Source organism: Protopterus annectens, chromosome 10.part0, assembly GCF_019279795.1.
Source record: "Protopterus annectens isolate FY-2018-M chromosome 10.part0, PAN1.0, whole genome shotgun sequence".
In the NCBI taxonomy this organism is placed as follows: domain Eukaryota; kingdom Metazoa; phylum Chordata; order Ceratodontiformes; family Protopteridae; genus Protopterus; species Protopterus annectens.
The window spans coordinates 671,482,882-671,496,883 of record NC_056744.1 but is presented as its reverse complement, the minus strand read 5'-3'; the positions used below and the strand labels follow the sequence as shown (position 1 = coordinate 671,496,883).

The window sequence follows — 14,002 nt, the reverse complement described above, 5'->3', positions numbered from 1 at the left end:
CAGTTGAGTGAGCAAATGAGATGGGCCCAGAGGCAGGCTGAGGGGCGGGCAGTTTCAATGCCACTAAGATTAACACCAAAACAAAAACAGGGCGTGTGGGTGGGAAAACCTGAAGAGCAGAATAACTTCAGTTAAAAATTCCTTCAACACTCCTTCATACACAGTTTAAATCAAATTAAATACTGTATTTTTTTTTAAAAAAGTGCAGATAAAGGTACTTAAATTCTCTTATACGTCCAGTTGAATATAACCAAGTTCTAGCTGGCCAAGCTGAGGTTTTAAAGCAGGAATTATTTCACATGCACCAGTTTAAATATGCAAGGAAATCAAAGAATGTGGCTACCCCCACACCTGTAATTACTAGCAAATAACAAAATTCAGCCAACACTAGCTTCAGTTCAAGTTACTGAAGAGCAGAATAACTTCAGTTAAAAATTCCTTCAACACTCCTTCATACACAGTTTAAATCAAATTAAATACTGTATTTTTTTTACAAAAAAAGTGCAGATAAAGGTACTTAAATTCTCTTATACGTCCAGTTGAATATAACCAAGTTCTAGCTGGCCAAGCTGAGGTTTTAAAGCAGGAATTATTTCACATGCACCAGTTTAAATATGCAAGGACAGGAAATCAAAGAATGTGGCTACCCCCACACCTGTAATTACTAGCAAATAACAAAATTCAGCCAACGCTAGCTTCAGTTCAAGTTACTGAAGAGCAGAATAACTTCAGTTAAAAATTCCTTCAACACTCCTTCATACACAGTTTAAATCAAATTAAATACTGTATTTTTTAAAAAAAAAAGTGCAGATAAAGGTACTTAAATTCTCTTATACGTCCAGTTGAATATAACCAAGTTCTAGCTGGCCAAGCTGAGGTTTTAAAGCAGGAATTATTTCACATGCACCAGTTTAAATATGCAAGGACAGGAAATCAAAGAATGTGGCTACCCCACACCTGTAATTACTAGCAAATAACAAAATTCAGCCAACACTAGCTTCAGTTCAAGTTACTGAAGAGCAGAATAACTTCAGTTAAAAATTCCTTCAACACTCCTTCATACACAGTTTAAATCAAATTAAATACTGTATTTTTTTTTAAAAAAAAGTGCAGATAAAGGTACTTAAATTCTCTTATACGTCCTGTAAGACCTACAGCACATCCTCAGAAAAAAGGTGTCTATGAGGAATCAAAACCCTAACACCCACAGTGTCAGCTGAAGAGTGGACTGGTGGGGATGGATGAGAGACCACTTGTCTTGTGAGAGGAGATCCACCCTGTGAGGTAACATGTGATGACTGCCCCTGGCTAGATGCAGAAATAGAAGGAACCAGTGCTGTCACGGCCAAAAGGGAGTCACCAACAAGATTTTGGGAGCATCCTGTTGAATCTTGAAGGAGAGGAAGGGGAGGGAATGCATAAAGAAACATCCCCTTCTAAGAAAAGGAGAGGGCATTCACCTTCTACACCAGAGGACCTGGGACTCTTACACAAAATACAGGAAGTTATCTGTTCAGAGAGGAGGCATAGAGATCTACTTGAGGAGTACCCCACTGCTGAACAATGTCCAGAAACACATCCCTGTGAAGCATACATTCTTGGGACTGAGAGAAGAACCTACTCAGATTATCTGCCACAATGTTCTGATCTGAAGGAATGTAAGCTGCCTGAAGAATCACCCAATATTGGATAGCCAGATCCCATACCAGAAGTGCCAGCTGGCAAAGATAGTAAGATCTCATAACCCCCCTTGTTTGTTGATATATTACATGGCTGTGATATTGTTTGTGAATACCTTGAGAGGCTCTGGAGAGAAGAGAGGATGAAAGGCCTGAAGAGCCAGCATAAGAGCCCTCACCTCTTTGATGTTGATGTGCTCCTTCCGCTGACCAGACAAACACACTCCCTGAACCTTCAGGGAGCCAAACATTGCTCCCCATCCCACATCTGAAGTATCTGTGAACAGATCATGAGAGGGAAGTGGAGGCTGAAAAGGGAGCCTTGGATTCAGAGACATCTGCTGTATCCACCACAGAAGTTCTTTCTTGAGACATGGGAGAAGAGGAACAGGAAAGTCTAGAGGATACGCATGCTGAAGCCACACTGACTTCAGAAACCACTGGAACTTTTTCATGTAGTGCTTGGCTAGACAGAGCATTGGAATGGTGGAAGCTATGAACCCCAGAGCTCTCAGAAGCTCCCTGGCTGTAATGGAGGCTAGGGGAAGAAGAGTTTGAAAAAATGAAATGAGAGTAAATGCCTTTGGAAGAGGCAGGGATGCTAGCATTGGCACCGTTTGAAACCTGCAACCCAGAAAGACATGATCCTAAGAAGGAGTCAGAGAAGACTTTTGAAGTTTATTGTAAACCACAGGCTCTGAAGAAGAGAAATGGTAAAATGAAGATTTTGCAAAAGGGCCTCTGGAGAAGATGCTTGAATCTGCAGGTTGTCCAGTTAAGGAAAGATTTGGATCCCTTGAAGGTTGCAAAAGGCAATCACAGAAGCGAGGCATTTGGTGAACCCCCCTGGGGCAGTAGAAAGGCCAAAGGACAAAGCACAGAACTGAAAATGCCAGAAAGTAACAGAAATGCAAAAATATCCAGAAAAGAGGATGAATTAGAATATGGAGGTAAGCATCCTTGAGGTCCAGAGACACCAGAAAGGCCTGAGAGAGTAAGACAGGAAAAGGGACTGAAGGGACAACATCTAAAAGGAAGGCACCTTCAGAAAGGTGTTTAGATGGGAGAGGTCTTGAATAGGTCTTCAAGTACCTTCTTTTCTGGGCAGTAGAAACATTCTTGAATAAAACCCTTTCCTCCTTTGGGACAAAGGCACCTCTTGAATAGTACCCTGAGACAAGAGGTCTCAAAGTACCTCTAGGAAAAAAAGGAAGTTGCTCCTGAGAAGGCTGATGAATGCCTGTAAAAGGAGGGGAGGAAATCCAGACCATGAAGTACCCTTGCTGACTGACTGACAGAAGAACCATGGGTGATTTGGAGCCAAACAGAAAGAGAAAGAGCAAGGCAAAGAAAAAGAGGAATATTGCTGGGAATGAGTGGATCATCAGATAGCACCTGGTTTGTCAGGAAAGGAAGGCTTAAGAATCCCTGCAGTCTGAGTTGCCTTAGCAGGAGGAGTCTATTTACTACCCCTTTTTACCTTTAGAAGGAGGGTGAGACTGCCTACGAACAAAGGCTGGATTAGAAGGGTATTTTCGCTGAAATGTAGGCAAAGGAGAAACAAAGACATGCTTAAGCTCCTGCAAAGCCTTCCCTTTGTCCTGAAGAGATTTAAATAAACCAGCAGAACAAAATAAAAAAGTATTATCCGGAGGAGCATCCATCAACTTAGCCTTAATATCATCTGGTAAAGGTTGCAGAGGCATCTGCTGCATCAGAACTACATTTGATATAATGAAAAATTATCTGAGAGGAAGTCCTAAGCAAGGAAAGAGCAGAAGATTTACTCTCAGAGTCTGGAAGACCAGAAATAATCTGAAAAGCCTGAGAAAGAAGAGCCAAGGCATACTTAGAGATATGGGTCTGATAATTAATAGCCCTAAAAGCTAGGGTAGCCGAAGTATAACCCTTCTTCCACAACCTATCCATGGTTCTACTGTCCTTGTCAGAAGGCAGTAACTTAAGACAAAGGAAACAATTGAGATGGCTTATCCTAGGCAACTGATACCACAGAGATGTCAACAGCAGTATAGCTAAACAAAAAGGAACAATCCTCATGCACCCTATATAACCTATCAGACTTCCTGGGAACGGGGCAGAGAATCTGGTGCTTTAGAGGCAGTGTAAAAAACATCCAATAAAGCAGGCAAGACAGGAGGAATGGCTGCAGGTTTAGGAGATTCCATCTGCAGTAATTCATAGTATCTCTTATGGATATCCGAAACCTGGACACAATCCCACTTAAAAAATTCCATCATCTTAGAGATCATGTCCCCAAAGGAAATTTCCTCAGAAGGATTATCTAAAGTATGAGTATCCCCTCCTCAGACCCGTAGTCTAAAGGAGAAAGAATCTGGGTAGAGACAGCAAGGGATTCATCATCAGAATCCACCTCAGAAGAATGCAGTCCTCTGGGCCTTTTAGTGGAAGAGGAGGACCAAGGAGGAGCAGGAACTAAAACCCTTTGAGGAGGCCTCAATGACAGTAAAGCATTAAATAACCCCTGAGTAAAGGCCTGCCCCTCACTTTGTGGATCCCTAGGAGCAGAAGAAACATGATTAGTTTTCTGTTTCTTTTTTAAGGTGACATCCATCCTAGAAACCTGAGAAGGCCCAGACTCAGGATGGCATTCCACAACTGCAGTAGGAACCTCATCCCTAAAGAGAAACTGCAGAACCCCTCAAGACCCCCTCGGAAACGATCAACCATGGTTCCCTTTGAATGCCCGAAATGGACACCTGCAAAGCCTTGTCGGACATGCTGCCCACCAGATCCTCACCGGCTTCCAACCCAGATGTGGAAGAAAAATCTGAAAAAACAACCGGGAGAGCCTGCGGGTTCATAATAACCTCAGGAGAAACTCCCGGCAGAGGCTATGCAGTGGAAGATTCCAGTCTTACCTTATGCACCTTCTTCTTCCCTGACGGCTGAACCCTCGGGGCAGGAAGTTCCATCCATAGTATCTGCAGCAAGAAGTTTAAGATGCTGGTGCTCAAGATACAAGGAAAGGGAAGAAAGCCTACTATGAAGAGTTTTGGGGACAAACACCTGACAAATTGAACAAGAAGTATGGTAGTGAGCAGCACTTAGGAAAAAAGACACATCGTGACGATCTTTATGGGGAATCAGCCTCCCACACTGGCATTTACCCATCCTGGATGACATTAACCCCAAACAGCAGAAAACAAACAGAAAAAGTAACCAAAATCCCAACTGGGTATTTATCTGCAACTGTGAGGACTACAGCAAACAGGAGTAAGCACAGGAAAGTCAACAAACAAGAACAATGAGAAAAAAAAAATGGACAGAGGTAACAGACTGACAGTTTAAACAGTGTTTGGATTGGCAGCAAAAACGTTCTGAGGATGGTACACCTGAACGTCACCTTTATGCCATACCCCATGCAAGGAGTGTGCAGGTGAGGCTCAGCGTACCTTAAAGCAATGGGAGACTTTAGTAAACTGGCCAGACATTGGGCTTCATGGCAGGAATCCCATTTGTAAGGAATACTGCAGTGGTGAATGTAAGGACATCTTTTTTTTTCACTTTAGTAGTTTTACCATGTATGCATGAGCACTAAGTGAACCATTGCAAATTATTTCCTCAACGATCCCTTCAGCAGTTCTGTTATATATGCACAAGCACTAAATGACAGCAATATAAATTATTTCCTCAGCAATTGCATTTCCACTACTGTTGTAATGATTTTCCATTTACAAATGACAGATTTACAATATTTACTAAAGCTATTATTGCCTGATAATCTTATTTCCATTTCGACAGTTTTGCATTAATTTTTCATTTTTCCCTTCCTTTAAAATGTTAGTGGTTCCCTAATTAATTTACCATCTAACTTGCACATTCTCCAGGTACTATGGTGCTGTCATGTAAGTTCAGGGTCCTTTATGAAATCTGTATGCAAATTAGGCAATTTTATGTTTATCTCTATGAATCACAAGGATACGCAAATGTTTAAGGCAGCTTATCCATATACTTCCTATCCCCTAATGCATAAGTATGCCCTTAAGTATGCTACACTTGTGAAATAGGGAGATGTGTTTACCAAAGTGCCACCACATTTCCTTAACCAGCATGAATGACCTCCACTGATCTTATTTTCATAAGGAGCGCTGCTCTTTGTAGATTAACACTATGAAAATATGGAGGCCGGGAATATAAAAACCACCATAATGTTGCCGTACTGAAGACTGTAGCAGACCTTTGCAAAGGGGCTTAAACAGTAACCATCTTTAGAAAGGAAGAAGTACTAAATTTTAGTATGGATAGCAGGGATGCAACAAATCAGCAGGGAAATGTACAACTCTGTCTGTATATGTTACTGAGTGACAGACATTGTAACATAAGTACTCTTAGGGTTTACTAACAAATAATTGAATAATTATATCTCATTTATTCGAACCCAGAACACATCAGTGACTCCAAAACATTTAAGCCCCCAACTATATCCATCTATCTATATATATATACATATATATATATATATATATATATATATATATATATATATATATATACATACATACATACGTGCACACATACATATGCTTGTACACATATATATACTTATATGAACTCCAAGATTGCACAAACTCATAGAAGTAGCACTTGCCTTCTCACTACTATCTGAGTATAAATGTCAATAAAACCTATTCCTACATCCCTCATCTATACTCTACTTCATAAACTTAAACCTTATACTCCCTCAGCTGATCTCCTACCACCTGAATACCTTCAAACTGCTGCAAAGGTTCTTGCCTATCCCATTTCTATCCCAATCAATAGAACCATAACTGAAGGCTCCATTCCTCCACTCTGGAAAATCTCTCACATAATCCCACTTCACAAGGGTGGTAATTTAACTGAACTCTCTAACTTTCGGCCTATAGCCCTACTATCATCACTAGCCAAAATCATGGAAAAATGCATCCATCAACAATTTCTTGACCACATTCTCCAAAATAACCTTCTAGCTGACTGTCAACCTGGTTTTAGACCATTCCACAGTACCACCACTACTCTCCTATCCTTTACAGACTGCATTAATAAACATTGTAACAATAACATGCTCTCCTCTGCTCTGTTCATTGACCTATCTAAATCTTTTGATATGGTTAACCATCAAATACTTCTCAACATACTCAATTCATTCTCACTTGACACACAAGCATTACAATGGTTCAAGTCCTACTTGCACAATAGACAGCAGGCTGTCCTTTGGGATAATAACCTATCCAAACATCTCCCTATTACCCTTGGTGTCCCTCAAGGCTCTATCCTGGGACCTCTACTCTTCTCCATATTCATTAATGACCTTTCTACAAATTTACCTCTACCTACCTGCATACAATACTCAGATGACTCCACTTTGATTTGTAAAGCATCCACTTCATCTGAACTCCAGTCCATCACCCAAGCACTATTTAACCTAGTAGAAAACTGGTTCCAACAATGTTGCCTGCTCCTAAATGCTAAAAAAACAAACTATTACTATTTACTCCGACTATTAAATCTGCCCCAATAGATTTCTCTATTACATCCATCGATGATACAATCATAGCTCCTGACCCAACTATCAAACTCTTAGGTGTAATGATTGACCACAACCTCAACTTTGACTCACATATTAATGCCACTATTAAAACAGTAAACAGAAAACTTGGATCCTTGTATAGGATAAAACATTTTCTCACCCCAGAAGCCAGATCTACTATTGCCCAGACCCATCTGATCTCCACCCTCCTCTATGCCTCACCAGTTTATACTAATCTTTCCAAAAGCAACCTAAACAAATTGACCACTTCTTATAACAATATTGCCAGGTTTGCTACTGGGTCCCCATTTAGAACTCATCACTGTCTAAATCTAAAACTTCTAGGATGGCTAGAACTAAATAACCAGCTAGATTTTCAACAACTCTCCATTACCCATAAGATTCTGTACCAGCCTAGAAATACTCCTATTCTCAGTAGCCTCATCTCCCCCTACACAAACCTTACTACCCTTCGCTCAGCAAATAAACTGCTGGTTAACATCCAGAAATCCCACAACAAGGCAGGTGATTCTCTTTTCTCTAATTCAGTGGGGAAGATTTGGAACAAGCTTCCCATTAAACTTAAATCTCTCTCATCATTACCACTCTTTAAAAAGCAACTAAAAATTCAACTAAAAACACAGTGGCTTTGTCCATGTACTAACCCTGACTAACACCCCCCCCCCCCATATAACATTATTCAAATAGTCATTCAAAGGGGATCCAATGTCTGTCTGCCTGGGATGACATGCTGGACAAGCCACGCTGCTTCGCAAGGGACGGCTTGCACCTGTCACCCCTGGGATTCCGGATATTGGCAAAGACTCTTGCCACCCCCATAGTGCCTTTTTTAGGCAAGGCTCAAATTCTAAACCTACCACCCTAGAACACAAAAAAGGAAAAAAACTAAGGGTAATGCTGCTCAATGCCAGAAGTCTAAATCTCAAAATGCACGCACTCGAGGCCCTTCTCAGTATGGAGAACATCGATGTCTGTGCTGTGACAGAAACCTGGTTCAAGGCTCCTGAGAGCACCCCAGCACTATCAGGTTTTACCTCATATCATGCGTTCCGGCCCCAAAATCCGGACAATACCAAGAAAGGAGGGTATCCATATTCATCAAGGACACCCACACCTCAAGACTGGTGGCAACGCACGATGCATCGGAGACCATCCAGGTGCAATTAACCATAGGCAAGACTGCTCTGCAAATTGTAGCATGTTACAGGCCACCCTCACAAACTCAGGAAACTCACATGGCTTTCCTGAAAACACTGGAGGGGATAAATGTATCTCCAAACACCATCATACTAGGTGACTTCAATTACCCTAATATAGACTGGGTACACTACTCAAGCCCAAACACCCTAGCCCAAAAGTTCCTGGAATTCATAAACTCAAATGCCATGGAACAACTAGTCACCATCCCCACAAGAGGAGAAAACATACTTGATCTCATCATCACGAACATGGCAGCACAATGTTCAACACGAAGTATACCCTCACTGGTGAGATCAGATCACAAACTAATCTCACTGGAGGTCCTCATCCCACCCCACCTGAAATAAAAAGACCACAGTAAAGAACTTCTCGAAAGCCGACTTCACACTTCTAAAGACTAGTGTGGTCTCCTTTAAGGCCCCAGTCGTGAAAAACAGTACTCAAGCCGCTGAATCACTTACAAATGCCTTCTACCAGCACCTGCAGGACTGCATGGATAAGGCAATCCCAAGCAAAACAAAGACTCTTTGTACCAAAGGCAAGCGTCCAGTCTGGTGGACCCCAGCCATAAACAAACTCTACAACAAAAGGAGGAAGCTACTACAAGATAGAGCAAAATCCTTAAAAGGTAAGACACCTTTGATCACTATAAGTAAAAACTAAGAGCTCTCATAAAATCATCCAAAGCAAATTTTGAGAGAAAAATAGCTAAAGACTCAAAAGACAATCATAAGGCCTTCTTTAGCTATGTTAGAAACCTAGGAGGAAACTCCCAGATATGCTCAGAACTAGTTCAAAATGATGTGAAGATTACTGATCCTACAGACATTGCCAACATACTGGCTGACAGGTTCAGTGCAAACTCCCCCTCCCCAAAGGAGAGGTATCTATACCAAGCGATTGCAGCCCCCAAACATCTCTAATGCCCAAGTGAGAACTGCTCTCTCCAAAGCAAAAAACACAGCATCCATGGGACCTGATGGTGTCCCTGGCTGTGTGCTCCACGAACTCAACGAGGAATTAAACCCACAGCTAGGACAGCTGTTTAATCATAGTCTCACCTCTGGATACGTACCCAGGGAGTGGCGCACTGCGACTGTGGTCCCACTTCACAAAGGCGGTGCCTCCACCGACCCTGGAAATTACCGGCCCATTAGCTTGACAAGCCTTATCTGCAAAGCCATGGAGAGGATCATAATGGACCTCATAAATAAAGACATAGGGAATTTGCAGACTTTGGATCCAACCCAGTTTGGCTTTGACAAAGGCAGATCATGCCTTTTAAACTTGGTTGACTTCTTCGAAATAGTCACCAAAGCCATTGATGAGGGAAAGGCAGTCCATACAGCCTACTTCGATCTGGCGAAGGCCTTCGATACAATACCCCACTCGGGTATCATTGAAAAACTCATCAGCTTAAATGTTAACCCATACATCACAAGATGGGTTGCAAACTGGCTGAGTGACAGAACCCACAGGGTCAGAGTTGCTGGCGCCATGTCAGACTCAAAGCCTGTCACAAGTGGTGTCCCACAGGGCTCAGTCCTGGGCCCACTCTTGTTTGGCATCTACTTTTCCGAAGTACAAGCAAACACAGGAGGGTTATGGCTGACAAAGTTTGCAGATGACTGCAAACTGGACGCCGTAGTAGAAAACACATCTGACACAGATATCCTTCAGAAGGGTCTCACAGAAACGGATAACTGGTGCCAGAGCCATGGCCTAAAGTTAAATGCCAAAAAATATATAGTCATACCCTTCGGGAAAAACAAGGTTACCCCTAGCTACCATATAGGTGGCAATCCACTGAGCACAGAAGAAGTTATCAGGGACCTGGGGACCCAGGTTGACAGTAGCCTGTCATTCAACACCCATGTAGCTAAAGTAGTTAGGAAGACCTTCTACATTGCCCACCTTATCATGAAGGGATTCACATCTAGATCAAGGGAGGTCATAGTCTCCCTATACTCATCACTCATCAGACCAATGATTGAGTACAATGCCCCATTCGGAATGTATCTGACCCGACACTTGCAGCAGCTGGAGAGGCCACAAAAGTTCCTCACAAAAAGGATAAAGGGTCTCAAAAATCTGTCCTATGCTGCCCGACTGAAAGAACTCCAGCTCTATTCAGTCGCACGCTTGCTCAGAGGTGACCTTTGCCTGACATACAAGGCCATGTCAAACCCAGATTTGATGAATATGCTTCACCTCAAAAAATCTAGATCCGTCAGAGCCACAAGCGCGGGAGACTTAAACCTCGACACGGCTATTAATAGGACGTGCTGGAGGGATAGATTCATCACCCAAAGACTCCCTATGCTGTGGAACAAAATCCCGGTATATGTGAGGCAGAGCACCTTGCTGGCCTTGTTCAAGAGAAATCTTGACCAATGGATGGGAGATCGCAGATATACCCCAGGGATTACCTCAGTGTCACTGCTCGGCAGAGGCACAGCAAAATAATGGGTATAGTTCCCCATACTAAAGGGGTGGCGTAAGCCACAAAACTATGGGCTAGGCTTGTAAATGCCCTCGGGCAGATAGCCTAGTATGAACCTATGAACCTATGAACCTATGAACCTATAACTCTCCTCTAATAACCCACTTTGCAGAATTAGTAATTTCATCCCTCACTCCCTTCTTAGTATCATTATTCCCAAGGAACTATCACTGAGTATGCTCTTTACAACATTCTTTCTGCAGTGAGCACGTCTTCCACCTTGTATATAGACCACCTATTTCTTTCACTGTGACTGTAATTACTTCTTTATGTACATATATTTAATAATTTTCTTATTTCTCAGTGTTATATTTTTTATAACCTATATACATCATTGTAAAGGTACATTCCTACCCAATATACTTATGGTGAATATCAATCACTTTCCCATGGTAATAGTACTGTATTTTGCCTTATTAAACTTAGTAGTCACAGTCTGTATAATTTAGTTCTGTATAATTCAAGTTCTTGAAGAAAATATTCATGTATATGTATTCAGATATTTTTTTGGACTTTTGTTCAGTCTTGATTTATTTAGTTTAAAGTGGAGCTTATCTCCCCGGGCCTCTACCGAAAATGGACATGTATCCAGTTAGACTAGCCTGGTCAACAAATGTAAAATAAAAATTAAAAAAAAGAAATAAAAGACACTGGCAACCTTGTGGTGACAGCTTTCTAAATGTCAATTAACTGGCTGCAGATCAACAGTAGTTTCTCCATACTCTTTACTGGAGCAAGCAGGGGGGGCAGCTGCTATGGCACCTGTGGTTCCAGTGTAAGGACAATAAAGGCAGGTACTGCAACTTTAATAGTTTGCTTCTAGTGTGTGTGTATAATGGCAGTAGTTTATTGGCTATCACACCAGGTAGTTGCACGTGTACCATTCTTATGTGGCATTCCAAGCATCAACCAACTACTGTCTTTATTCACTAGTTAAGACACACATCCACATTCAGAGAAAAGGTGAGGACAGCAGAGTCAGTTCTTCGCTCCTCAATGTGTATCTTTTGCAGATTTAAAGAGTTTTATCCTTGGTATACTTATATAATAAGTAAAATTAAGGGAAAAAAGATAATGTTAAATAAAATTAAGAGAAAAAAATAACTTTTTTATTGACCTTATCTTCTATTAAATGCAACTGCAGCAATTAATCACTTTTTATATATATGACCCTGAACTTGAGCTTAAAATTCGTATCCTTGACATATAATGTTATTCTCTACAACTGATATGTAAGATGCATTAATACTACAGCCCCAATAAAAACAGAGCTGGCTTGTACAGATGACCCTTCATTTCTTGTATGTATCCTGTTCTAAGTGTGACAAAGTAAGCACAATTTATTACATTCTGGTTGAAAGTACTCACTCCAAAGATGTTCAGATAACAATACTCATATCCAGGCAATGAAAGCAAGTTCTTTGCATCTTGGTCACCCTACCCCACAAATGTGCTTTCAATTTCAGCACAGCACCATATGTCAAGTCAGTCAGAGAGTTCCCCTGTGCTATGATATGCTAGCAAGATCTTGCATGTTAAATCACTGCCATTTGACAAAACACACCAGTCACAAGGTAGCTATGAAGCAACATGAGCTTACCGTACCTTGCACCTTGTAACTTACATTTCCCTTGCCTGTTTATTCAGACCAGGTTTCATCTCAATTTTCTACAATATTTAGTGAAATTCTTGCACAAAGAGATAGTTGGAAATAATGCTAGATGATCTACTACTGCTCACTGCTATGATACAATGCAATTATGGGCTTTACTTCTGTATTTAGGGCTTTCATCATCCGGGTGCACACATAAGCATTACAAAGGGAAAAGAAAAAGAAAATTAGAAGACACCCCTCCAATAATGCATCTGACCTTCCATGTACAGGTTACATTTGTTAGGCATAACTGGAATGGTCAGTTTGCCTATGCTGTGCTCTTACTAGTCCGTATAGCTCCCTTCTTTTGTTCACACATGTATCACTGCCTACCTAGACTTGATACATTCTGCTCTCTTTGTCTTAAGTAAGGATTTCAGGCTGAGCCTCAAAGGCAAAATGACCATTGCTTCCATGCACCCATCGCCTGAGAGTGTGGTGTCTGTCCTTCTCACATCAAATCCCCTCATGTTTCCAGTTTCCTGAACTAGATCAGCTTGTCTAAGGTAGCCACTAATCCCCTTCGAAAGTAAAAAAATTCTATACTGCACCATTTTGGAGACAAATTCTATCCTTAAATGTATGGATGCTTTCCCATTAAACAAGATCAAAAGATAACTCCCAGGGATACTGATCATTCATTTTTCTAAGAAAAACATTTCTAATTTCCCAAACTGGACTTGACTAAAAAGAAAGATGTTCATGGAATTTTGTTTTTCAGATCCAGCAGCTCGTTCATTATAACTTGTATTTCGTCATATATTTACTATTTATAAACACTATTAGATGGCTAGTGAATGTTTTGTACTTAGAACCTGTTTTAATTTTACAGATAGATGCACTTAAATAACGGAATCACAGTAATGATTGCAAATTACACTTAAGAATCATTGGGATAATTCTTGGATATCATCTCATAAGAACTTTTTTAAGAATTAAACATTAGTGTCCTGATAATCATCCAAATCCTGGACCCATGCCATTCATCCACTACTATATTCCTCACTTCACTGAACGATCCATCTTAGGAAGATACAAAATGGCTAAAAATGACTAGCTGCAATGCTAGAGAGAAATTGCTCTTCAAACACTGATAGGTTCATAGGTTCATAGGATGACAATGAACAAGTCAGATATACTTACTGTTCCATAAAGAGCTCAGCTCATCCAATGTATTTACATAATGTATGATAAATGAACTCCGATCATTCACTGAATATACATACTGTAACAAATACAACTCAGATTGTTCACTGAATATACATACTGTACAAAAAACAGCTTAGATCATTCACTGAATATACTTAGTGCATTATAAACAACTCAGATAAGTCATTGACTATCTATACTGTACCATAAATTAACAACTCAAATTATTCGCTGCATATATTTAC

At 40.9% G+C, this 14,002-nt stretch overlaps 1 protein-coding gene across 1 annotated transcript in view; it reads right to left on the bottom strand.

Moving 5' to 3' along the window:
* PRKAA2 (protein kinase AMP-activated catalytic subunit alpha 2) overlaps positions 1–14,002 on the bottom strand; it is a 715,862-nt gene that overhangs the window by 205,896 nt on the left and 495,964 nt on the right. The gene's annotated exons all lie outside the window — the stretch shown is intronic.